The following is a 10,758-nucleotide window of genomic DNA, read 5'->3' as shown; positions in this document are numbered from 1 at the left end:
TTGGGAGGAAATATAATAACCAGTACAGAAAGTAATGGCTGAACACCAACATTGAAAAATGAGTTAAAAGTGAAGAGCTAAGCAAATTCTTCGTTCATGTTCTTCGTTCATGAGGGGAAGACGTACGAGGAACGGCTGAGGGCACTGGGCCTGTTCAGCCTGGAGAAGAGGAGGCTGAGGGGAGACCTCATCGCAGTCTACAACTTCCTCGTAAGGGGGTGTCGAGAGGCAGGAGACCTTTTCTCCATTAACACCAGCGACAGGACCCGCGGGAATGGGGTTAAGCTGAGGCAGGGGAAGTTTAGGCTGGACATCAGGAAGGGGTTCTTCACAGAGAGAGTGGTTGCACACTGGAACAGGCTCCCCAGGGAAGTGGTCACTGCACCGAGCCTGACTGAATTTAAGAAGAGATTGGACTGTGCACTTAGTCACATGGTCTGAACTTGGGTAGACCTGTGCGGTGTCAAGAGTTGGACTTGATGATCCTTAAGGGTCCCTTCCAACTCAGGATATTCTATGATTCTATGATTCTATGTTGCTATACTGAATGTCACCAATCACCAAAAAGGTGAGTCAGAAGTCTGACTGACTTTGGTAGAAGGTAGAAAATTGAAACTATACTACTTTTAGTTACTGTTAAAGTGCAGTAGGAAACTGTTTCCAAGACTGTATGTCTGGCTTCAAGCATGCTTTTACTTCCCACTGGGACAAAATGAGACCTTCCTTAAACTTTCTTTGTCTTCTTTTCTCCCTTGAACTTTGGAAAAAAAAAAAAAAAAAAAAAGTAGAGAACATACCAAATTATCTGCCCTCTGCCCCTGTAACAAGAAATCCAGCCACACATCCAGTTATTTAAGATGAGAATGATCCTTTGTGAAAATCACAGATAATTCAGGTGGGAAGGGTTTCAGGATATCACCCAGAACAAATTCCTACGCAAAACAGGGCTAGCAGTTCAGTAGCCTTCCTGGGCATCAGTGTTAAATGGGATAATAAATCCAGCATCAACACCACAGGGTGCACTAATACTAGCCCTGCCTCAGGCTCCCCTGGGGCCTCCACTGAACCCTGGCCCATGGGACCCATCTCCATTTGCTCCTTGTTAGCCCCCAGTACCTGTTTCATCTCTTTGCCGTGCATGGGCTGTCAGTGGGCCCCATTACCAGCACCCAGCTCTGCCTGCCCTGCTCAGACACTGTAATGCCCATCAGTGAGGCACCACCACTGGCCCTGGGGCTACCTTCACTCCATGTTTGTCCTCCCTCATAGAGCAGTCCCACTCTTGCTGCTCCCCGACTCCCAGATCCCTTAGCTTCAAACAAAATCCTTAATACATACATTGTTAAGTACAGACTCCATTGTTAAAACGAGAAAATTTCCACCAATTTTGCACAAGCATTCTCTGGCCAGTAACAGCCTAAGATATTTAACTAATTGAAGCAAAAAAATTAAGAAACACATTGAAACAACTATCCTTATTGTATACTCTTTTGATACTATATAAATAAGAGGTGTCTTCTCAAGAAAATTGCTGCAAGTTCTGTATTTTGGTGCATAAACTGAAAGTACAGTCATTTTATAAGTCAAGACTTGTAAGTAGCATGTTGTGCTCTTAAAGCCAGTGATACTACAGACTGCAGGAAACAAAATTTAGACTTTTTGCTCATATTATATTACAGAGTAATGGAAATACATGCCTCAACATTTGTAGGATCAGCTAAGGCACTTGTTAGAACACTAGAAACTTCATCCTAAGGCCCAGGCACAGAGCTTTAATCCCTGAAATAAGAATTTCAGCTCTGCAGAATTCTTTCTTGCCCAAGAGAGCTGCTATATTCTAGGCATGTGACTGTGGTGGTCAGGCCTTAAGGATCATTGACTCATTCCTTACTTCCACATCTTCATTTCCTCCTGAATTAACAGTTTACCATAAACAGTTAAACCTACTATTCCCCACTATGTTGTACCTTTGATGCAAAATCCTTTTATTGAAGTCCCTGGCTGATACTTCATTGTTTTGTCTTTGCTTATCTGTAAGTAAAGTTAAATTCTCTTGTATCCCAGAGGTATGATAGCTAAACAATACAAATACATGCAGCAGTACATAATTCAAGGTGTCCTGGAAAAATAAGAGCAGTTACAATTTAATTCTTATCCTATAGATGACTTGTGTATAAGTATATAAGTTCTTATCCATAGATGATTTATGTATAAGGTATATGATAATTTACAGTCACTAAGAGTAAGATTCTTCAGAAATGTAATATACCAGGATCAATATAGTATTATGCAGAATCAGCATACGTCATTAAATTGATAAAATCATATATATTGGAGTATTTCTATACTAGGCTAATGTTGCACTTACGGAGGACAATTTTTACTTTGCAAATGACATTGAAGGACTCAAAACACTTATCCTTTAAACACTGAATGAGTGGAAAAATATGCTATTTCCAAACAAACAGGTACATACAGTGATACTAAACAATTAAAAGAATTCTATTGTTTGGAAAATGATATTTTTGTGTTAATACTTTGGAATAGTAAAAACAAACAAACAAAAAACTGTATGCATGGAAAAAGTAAACATTTTTCTAATCCTGGCAAATAAACCACAAAAATGAAACTTCAAACACTTGGCATGTGAAATAGAAAGATTCCTTTGGGCTATATTTTTCTTCTTATTAAACAGCAGAACTGATTAACTTTCTTTGAACAGATGATGTACTACAATTCCAATATGAATAGAGATTTGTAGAGGGCAGCAGGAAATAAAAGATTAAACAAAAGTTTGTAATACAGATAATTGTTTTGCAAATGCATCATAGTAACAGAACGTTTCATGACAGTTGATACTATTAACAGGTGATAATGAAGTATTTGTCACAGCTAATTTACTTTTAGAATGTTATCTGTACTCAGGATTATTTAAAAAAATAATAAGATTTTCAAGACAAAATGGGGCTTCCCAGCATGCGAGTTTGCAGAATTTTACATTCATTGTTTTATGACAACATTTTGTAAGGTTGCTTCTTCTCTTTCTCCCATAACCAATTGTTCAAATCACTGAGGCTGGAGCCATCTGTATCATATCGCTGCGTGAAGATGAATTTTGGGGGAAACATTCTTTAGAAACGAGTAGGAAGAAAATCAGAAGAAAAAAGTTCCAATTCTTTTAGGAAGGGTAAGACGATCTCTAATTAAAGAACATTCATAACTCCCTTAAAGCCAAATAAAGGATGGCCAGAAGACAGGACAGTGCCCCCTGTTATTTTAAACTCATCATTTTATCCATTCAAATTTGACAAGTGAAATGGCTTTCACAAACTGTGAGGCCACATACAGTCAGCAGACAACATAAGAAAAGCATTTCATTTTCAGAAACCATCAAAAGCATTAGACAATTTTCAACCCTCCAATGAAGCTCTAGGCTGATGTTTTTACATCCACTACTGTCCTTCACTGCAGTAAGCACTGCAAAGGATGAGCAGGGCTTTCCCTACAACTTATAGAGATTTGCAAAGAGGTGCAGGAACATAAATGCTATTTTATGTTCTTGCCTGCCATTTCTGAACCCCCACAAAGTGTGGAAAAAGGGAATGCCTTATATTAACAAAGGGTGGGGGAACAGCAAAGCAGACAGATGGAGAAAAGGAACTGGAGACATGTTGGTGTCAAAGCTGGCACTGGCTAGCTAAGGAGACAAAGGATGGCACAGGTGGCTGAATAAGGAGCCAGCTGGGTGAGACACAGAAGGTGGGAATAATTTCACCTAGCTCTAGATGTCCATCTGCGAATTACCCAACCCTCTTTTTTTCAGAGGCAGGTGAGAGAATGAAAGTCTACTGCTATATTTCAAATGCCATCTGTGGGAGATCAGTCACAACCTAGTTATTTCTTTCTTTCTGTTGACTACACAAAGGTGCTACTATATCAGATGTAAAAGTCCACGTTGCAAATGCCTACATTTATTGATATAGTCCTCCTTAAGATTTTTGAGGAGATGGGACAAAGAGATAAGAGTTAAAATTAGGATCCTTCCTCAGCAGGAGAAGACAAAGTGGGAGCTTAGGGCAATAAGAACATGTTTGTTTGAGAGAGTCTCTATTTTTTGATTGCTCTGCCTGAAATACAAGTCTCTTTTCAGGGTACAGAAAGTCAACAGCAGCTGCGCTGTGAACATGAGACATGTTATTTACTGGTAAAATCACACAAAAAGGCATCTTCAAACAGGCACTCAAATTTAGCAGCACTTTTGATGTAATCTGCCTCTGTTTCAGGCCCTTATCTGTAAGTTGACAGCAGTACCACCTCCTTATCTCTCCCTCTAGGGAAGTGGAGAGGTTTTGCTCGTTTGTGGCCAGTAAATTTCAAGGGACATTTCCAGAACAGTTTCAACAGTCTGTGATAAATCACTGTGCTATTTTTTTCAGATAGCAGCAATTGTCAGTTAATAAATGCTCTCTGATTTGAACAATTAGACAGGAGACCAGTGGAGAGAAAACAAAAACAAACAAACAAACAAAAAAAAGGCAGGGGGGAATTACATGATCATATACACTTCTCACAACATACATGTGAAAATACTTTTTCTTCTTGGTACCTTTTATCACCTCTCTCTCCCTCTTTTTTTTTTTTTTTTTTTTTTTTTTTTGTGGCCTACACTATGCATTTAAAATATGAACAAGCTCAGTGTTTTCAGGACACTTCTCCAATAAATTTACTATCTAATGAAGAAGTTTCACCCAATTCCCATGATTCAAGTTATGAGTCTGCCACTAAGCTCTCTAAATAATATACAGATTAGAGGAATTGATTGATGGCCAGTTGGATTAAGTAGAATGACTTCTTCTCTCTGCCAGTGTTCTTGGTGTTGGGTATTTTGTTCCCAGATGTGTGTACTATTGTTGACAAATCCTCTAAAAATAATAAGTGAATATTCAGTAAATTAATCTGGCTCTCCTTTTAATTACATCTACAATGTCACATGCCCCTGTTAGACAGAGGTTAGACTATTTTACAGCCTTTGGTGGGAGGAGATGAGGACGAGGTACTCGTAACTGCGTAAGAGAAGGAAGAAAGATTTCGTTGTGCTTGAAGCTTTCTTAGGATGAGTTACGTAAGTCCTATTTAAGTTACAAATAAAAACATGATAACATTAAATTTTTTAAATGACTTTTCCTTCCAAATACTTAAAGGAGACAGACCCAATGCCTCATAAGCTCTCCCAGCCACCTCTTAGCACCCAAGCTGTCAATCAGCACTGAAAAGGAATAAGAGTAAAAAAAGAAAAATATCTTTGGATTAGAGTTGCAAAGAAGCAACTTTTAGAAACAAGAAAACTCCAGTTGGTATAACTGGCAGTACGCTATGGTAATTGGGTCAATCTGTAGCCATTAACCCTTCACCTGAATCTAGGATGACTTCAGCATCAGCATCTCTCTAGTTGCTTTTTTTGTGAACTCTGCACAAACCTGCCTGGTACCTACCACACCTTGCTGCTCAGTGTTTAACTCCACCTAAAAACACTGTGGGAAGTGAAGGCGTTTGCTCCTCTAAGTCACCACTAGGACAAGATAATACATGAATGGCAAGGACTAACAGTTTCCTAGGGGTTGCAACATCATGTAGGTGATGACAATTCAGCAGAGTAGTCACCTTCACATTTGTGCACTTATACCAAAACAAAATAATAATAAATAACAAATTATAAATACTAATAGTTACATTTGTTTGGTTTTGTTCAGAAACAATGGTGTCCTACCTCTTAAATCAACGTGACTGAAAAGCAAAATTAACTGCCACACAAACAAACAAAAAATCAAAACAGTTCTGAGGCTTAAATTTTCCATTTGTGTTTCTCTAACACTTTAAAGAAAATATTATCAAATACTCACAATACCTTATATTGGCATTTATTACTTAAAATGTTGCTACTGAGTTAAGAATTTTCCTGATATAGCCTATAGGAGCTGGAGTATTAATGCTAATGTATTATCAAAACAACTCTATTAGAAATCCATCAAAAATATATATATTTTGCAAAATACTTAAGATTGTAGTGAAAAAAAAACAAAAACATATCACATCACATTCTAAAATTACTTAATCTGAAATTTATTGAAATGCATCTTGATATTTACAGGTAGAACTATAAAACAGACACTACTGTTACGGGACTGTGTAATTCAGAATTAAGAAAAAAAGCTCAGAATTGACAGGGTGGAATAGAGAAAAAGTTGGGTTCTATTTAGCTTTTCTTTGAAGTTCTCTCTGCTATTATAGACAATCTTTACTTTAGGCAAAGTACCCTCAGATTTGCTGCTACCTCAGGTACATGTCTGTGAAAGAGATCAGGCTCCCATATATGCAAGTTAAGTAAGTCCATGACGGACCTTCCACGACTCAGACTTTCATGATTCCTATTAGTTAAAAGATCTTTATCTTCTGCTGATGTTTTGTTTTGTTTTTGTTTTTATTATTTGAACTACCCTTATGAAATGATCTTGAGATTTTGGTATCAAACACAGACAAACATCAATCCCAAGAATGACTCAGATGAACACTCCTTTGGTTACATATGATTGAGTAAAGGAAGTTTCAGGGGAGGAAAGGACAACATATTTGGATTCTTAAATGATAATAATTAAAAAAAAAAAAAAAAAAAAAAAAGCAAAAATGACCTGGAATTTTTCCTTACCAAGTTTCACAGACATTTCTGGTGTGTTTTTTTTTGAAGGATTAAGTCACACACCATGCTATATCTAAGTCGTACTGTACAAGAAGTTATCAATGACTTTCAGAGAAATACTATGTTCTCCCCTTGCTACTTAATACAAGTCCATCAAGTACACTACAATCTCCATTAAGCCATTATTCTACACATTTTAGATCCACATCTTCAAGGGTTCTCTAACCTTCATATATTTAGATAGAGTCAAACTAGCATTATATAGAAAAATACGTTGTTCTCAGGGACCTGAAGTTCAGCCAGATTAGCCAGTGTGCTGTAGCATACTGAACAACTCACTGCACTATTTATTTCATTTATAGGCTGCAATTAGGACACAGACCAACTGCACATTTCTGTGTAACTTGACTAATTGCCAATACTCTTGAAGATCATGGAAGCACCTCATTATAAAGACTCTTAAGTACAAAATCTATTTCATGCACTTAAATATAGATTTTCCTTCTGCCACAGGCCTCCGTATTTCTTTTATTTAACATTGGACAAACACTGTTTGCTCCCATGCAATATAATTTCTTCTAGAATTCTCACATGTATGACAGAAAAAAGCTCCACTGGAGTTTATAAAACCTTTGGCCTAGAATCTTTGATCTGTGCTCCCAGTCCTTTTATCTTCCACATATACTTCTTTTTTCTTTCATTTACTACTCATCAGGTTTTACAAGCAGCTGCATGTTTTGGGGGATGTAGATGTTTTCGGTTCTGTAAAAACATAAATCAGAATGAGGGACTGAGCATGCAATATACACAGTAATTTTGTTTCTGCTCAAATTGAAATAAGTATATGTACAGTTTATGTTACCACATGTTAAAGCTCAACCAAACTTTACAAAGGTTTCTGCAGTTCTTCTCTTTCTGTACGTACAAACAGCAAACATTTTGGTGCAAATTTAATTTACTTTTTGATTTAATTAGGCACAAAATTCAGGCTAGAAAACCTGTCTTCATTAGCATGGCTGCATGCTGTGTCTCACTGACAATATGTTAAGTTGGTACCAGGCAAGTGCTGGCTGTATGATGTACAAGCAAATACCATTTTTACAAACCTGGATTTGCTCCTACAATGACCTTTAGGTTGAAGTAGTGGGAAGGAGAAACTAGTAGTGGGAAGGAGAAGTAACCCATTTAAAATTATGCCCTAAGGGAATGCTTAAAGCTCTGAAGAGGATCATTTTGGAGGCAACTGCAGAAATTTTAAAAGTTACTGCTCATAGCTGTTTTTTAACACTCCACTACTAAGTTGTGCCAAGGAATTACAAAAATTCATCATCACTTCATTCAGAACAAGATGGGTTCACTCAGATCACTATGACCTGATCTACCCTCCCCAGCCTTGAGCTGCCATGGACCCTGCATCCCCTAACAATGTTCAAGAGAGGGTGGCATTCATATCAATTGCCAGACTTCTTCAATAGATACAGTAAATCTGCAAGAAAACACCTGTCTTAAGAGCAAACGGATCTGATATTCCCTGTCCTCAGGAACTGAAACAGGCCTAAAAACTGATGGGAGGAAGAGTGAAACCTATGCTGTGTTTCTCTGCTATCCTTTTTTTTAATTTATTACTTTATTTTTATCTGTACCAAACAAGTCATTTCAGTTAAGCCCATCTAGTGGTCTTCTAATTATCAAATAAATGATAGGAGAACCTGAGGATATCCTTCAACTGAGCAGTAATTAGTTGATATCTGGGAAAATAATATACCATAAAGGGTCTGCCCTTTGACTGGGTTCTTACTGCTACCAAAACACATCACTTTTTCTAAATAAATTTTTCTGAACAAAAGACGAACAGCATTTGGCTTAATACTAAAATAATCTGTTGCATTTTTGTCTTTCTGAAAACCAACAATGTACAAGAACACTGACTATGAAGGTAACTTTCTCTGTTTTATCTGCAGTCTCTCCTTTCTCTTCATGCTGTTTCTATAACAAGGCTATTTGCACACTACCTCAGGTATGGTACTTTTTCTCTCTGGTACTTCATATAGCAATACTATATATGACCAGTAATCTAGTACAATTTGTTATCCTTCATTTAGTTTCATAAAATACATCTTCTGTATCATTCATTTTATAATACTGTGTTTTATTTATGCTAGAATGCTGCATCGAGATGAAAAAAAAAAAAAAAAGTAGATTAACAAAGCTGCACTAGAATTCAAAAGGCTATAATTTTATCTCAGCCCTCCTTTCAATTAAATAATACTGGCAGAAGCCCAAGGTGCAGATCCACAGATCTTCAAGAGAGAGATCATGTTTGCTCCACTCTGCATAGATTCCTAACAGAATCTATGGGATTAGTTAACCAAGAATAGTGAATATTAATCAGCTGCAGGGCACATAAACAAGGCATGCCACTGCCCCAGTTTTTAGCCATATTACTGACAACAGCAGTACTTTTATTGCATCGATGGATGTTGCAGCAGCCATTGTAATTCCCTGTTTAAAGCATTTTATCAGTCTTATAAAATACAGCAGCCTTCAGTGATAAATTATGAAAGAAAAAAATAAGCATAATTTTTTTTTGCAAGGAATTTCAACCAGATAGTACCATAAGTATAATTTTGCATTATAAATCAATGATGTTATGCTTCATTCTTCTTTTGAAAAACTAATTTCAATTTTGAAAAAGAAGTTAATGTGGTCTAGCATTTATTTTGGTTCTGAAAAGGACATTCAGGCATGTTAAGATGAAGTCTGTTTCACTGAATTTTCAGAATTCTACAATAAAAGTAAATTCATATACTTCCTATTTCCTTGTCTATGTCATAGTGTCTTTCAGCAAAAAGCGTGCCTGGAAGCATGTGTGTTTGCATAAGGTAAAATCTGATTCAACTTCAAGAAAATCTTGTGAGGTAGCACCTTGTATTTTTAAATATCAGACAACATAAACCTTTTCTCTGCAGTTTTCCTATACTTGATAAGAACTAACTTCTAGAGTACTACAACTAACCAAAGTTTTCTGATGAACCAACAACCTTATTTGGTCATTGGTTAAGGGCAATAATATTAATAGTTACAATAAAAGGATTGTTTTTAACGAGGAAACCTTGTGTTGCACTTATGAATATATGCTTCATAAGATTTTTGAAAACAAAACAGGAAGGATCTTTAATTCTTCATTCAAATAATCTCATTGATAAAAAAGACAAAATAGGTGTTATAGAGGGAAGGAAATGTCTTAATAAACACTACTTGCCAGTATGCCTTTTTCCGCTCCAATGGATACAGTTATCAGTAATTCCAAAATTTTGTGAGAATGGACAACATAGATATTTTTGTCTCAATAACTGGCCATGATAAATGGCCATTAAAAGCTTTCCATTTAAGTGGCCTACAAAGCTCATCTATCCTATTGGTAAAAACAAACACACAAACAACAAAAATCACAACCTGTTTTTTCCCTACATCTTCCCCTAGCACTACGTTTCTACCTCCTCTCCCCGAATCTTTTGAATATACCAACATAGTCAAAAATACTGTTTCATTTCAAAATGTTGACTTTAAGCTTGAAGTATGATTTCCTAAGCTCAGGGGACCTTTAATTGCCTGAGCCAAGAACAAAGGGGAGGAACACACTGGTCACAAACAAGGGAAATCTTTGGGAAGGATATGCAGGCCCTGAAGTACTTTAGAACATGTCAACCATGATGTGTAACCGAAAGCACAAAGCAAGAACATAAAAATAAGAGGAGGATTAAGAGGGGTTTACTTTAAGAACTCACTATGTGGGAATCCTATCAAAAAAAAACAATCATCAAGTAACTGTCAAAATAAGTCATTGAAATTTGGTTAAAAACAGGTAGTCCTCCACTTAAAATCCAAATACAGCAGAAATTATTACAGAAGATGACTGGGAACCCTTGTTGGTAATATTCAAGACATCTCAGTGAAAAGGAGCAGACTGTTAGCTTTGATATAGATTAAACCATAATTTGATATAGATTAAACCATAAAGGAACAGCCAGTCTCCAGCTTAAATTCAGTACAGCAATTGGCAG

At 36.7% G+C, this 10,758-nt stretch overlaps 1 long non-coding RNA gene across 1 annotated transcript in view; it reads right to left on the bottom strand.

The window, feature by feature from the left end:
- Positions 1 to 6,162: 6,162 nt before the first annotated feature.
- LOC140001443 (uncharacterized) overlaps positions 6,163 to 10,758 on the bottom strand; it is a 116,127-nt gene continuing 111,531 nt past the window's right edge. Inside the window, exon 3 of the long non-coding RNA XR_011806668.1 lies at positions 6,163 to 7,456. This is a non-coding gene — a long non-coding RNA (uncharacterized lncRNA). The remainder of the gene's footprint in view (positions 7,457 to 10,758) is intronic.

Source organism: Anas platyrhynchos, chromosome 1 (assembly GCF_047663525.1).
Source record: "Anas platyrhynchos isolate ZD024472 breed Pekin duck chromosome 1, IASCAAS_PekinDuck_T2T, whole genome shotgun sequence".
In the NCBI taxonomy this organism is placed as follows: Eukaryota; Metazoa; Chordata; class Aves; order Anseriformes; family Anatidae; genus Anas; species Anas platyrhynchos.
The sequence above is the reverse complement of the archived record's forward strand: the minus strand, read 5'-3'. Positions and strand labels throughout refer to the sequence as shown.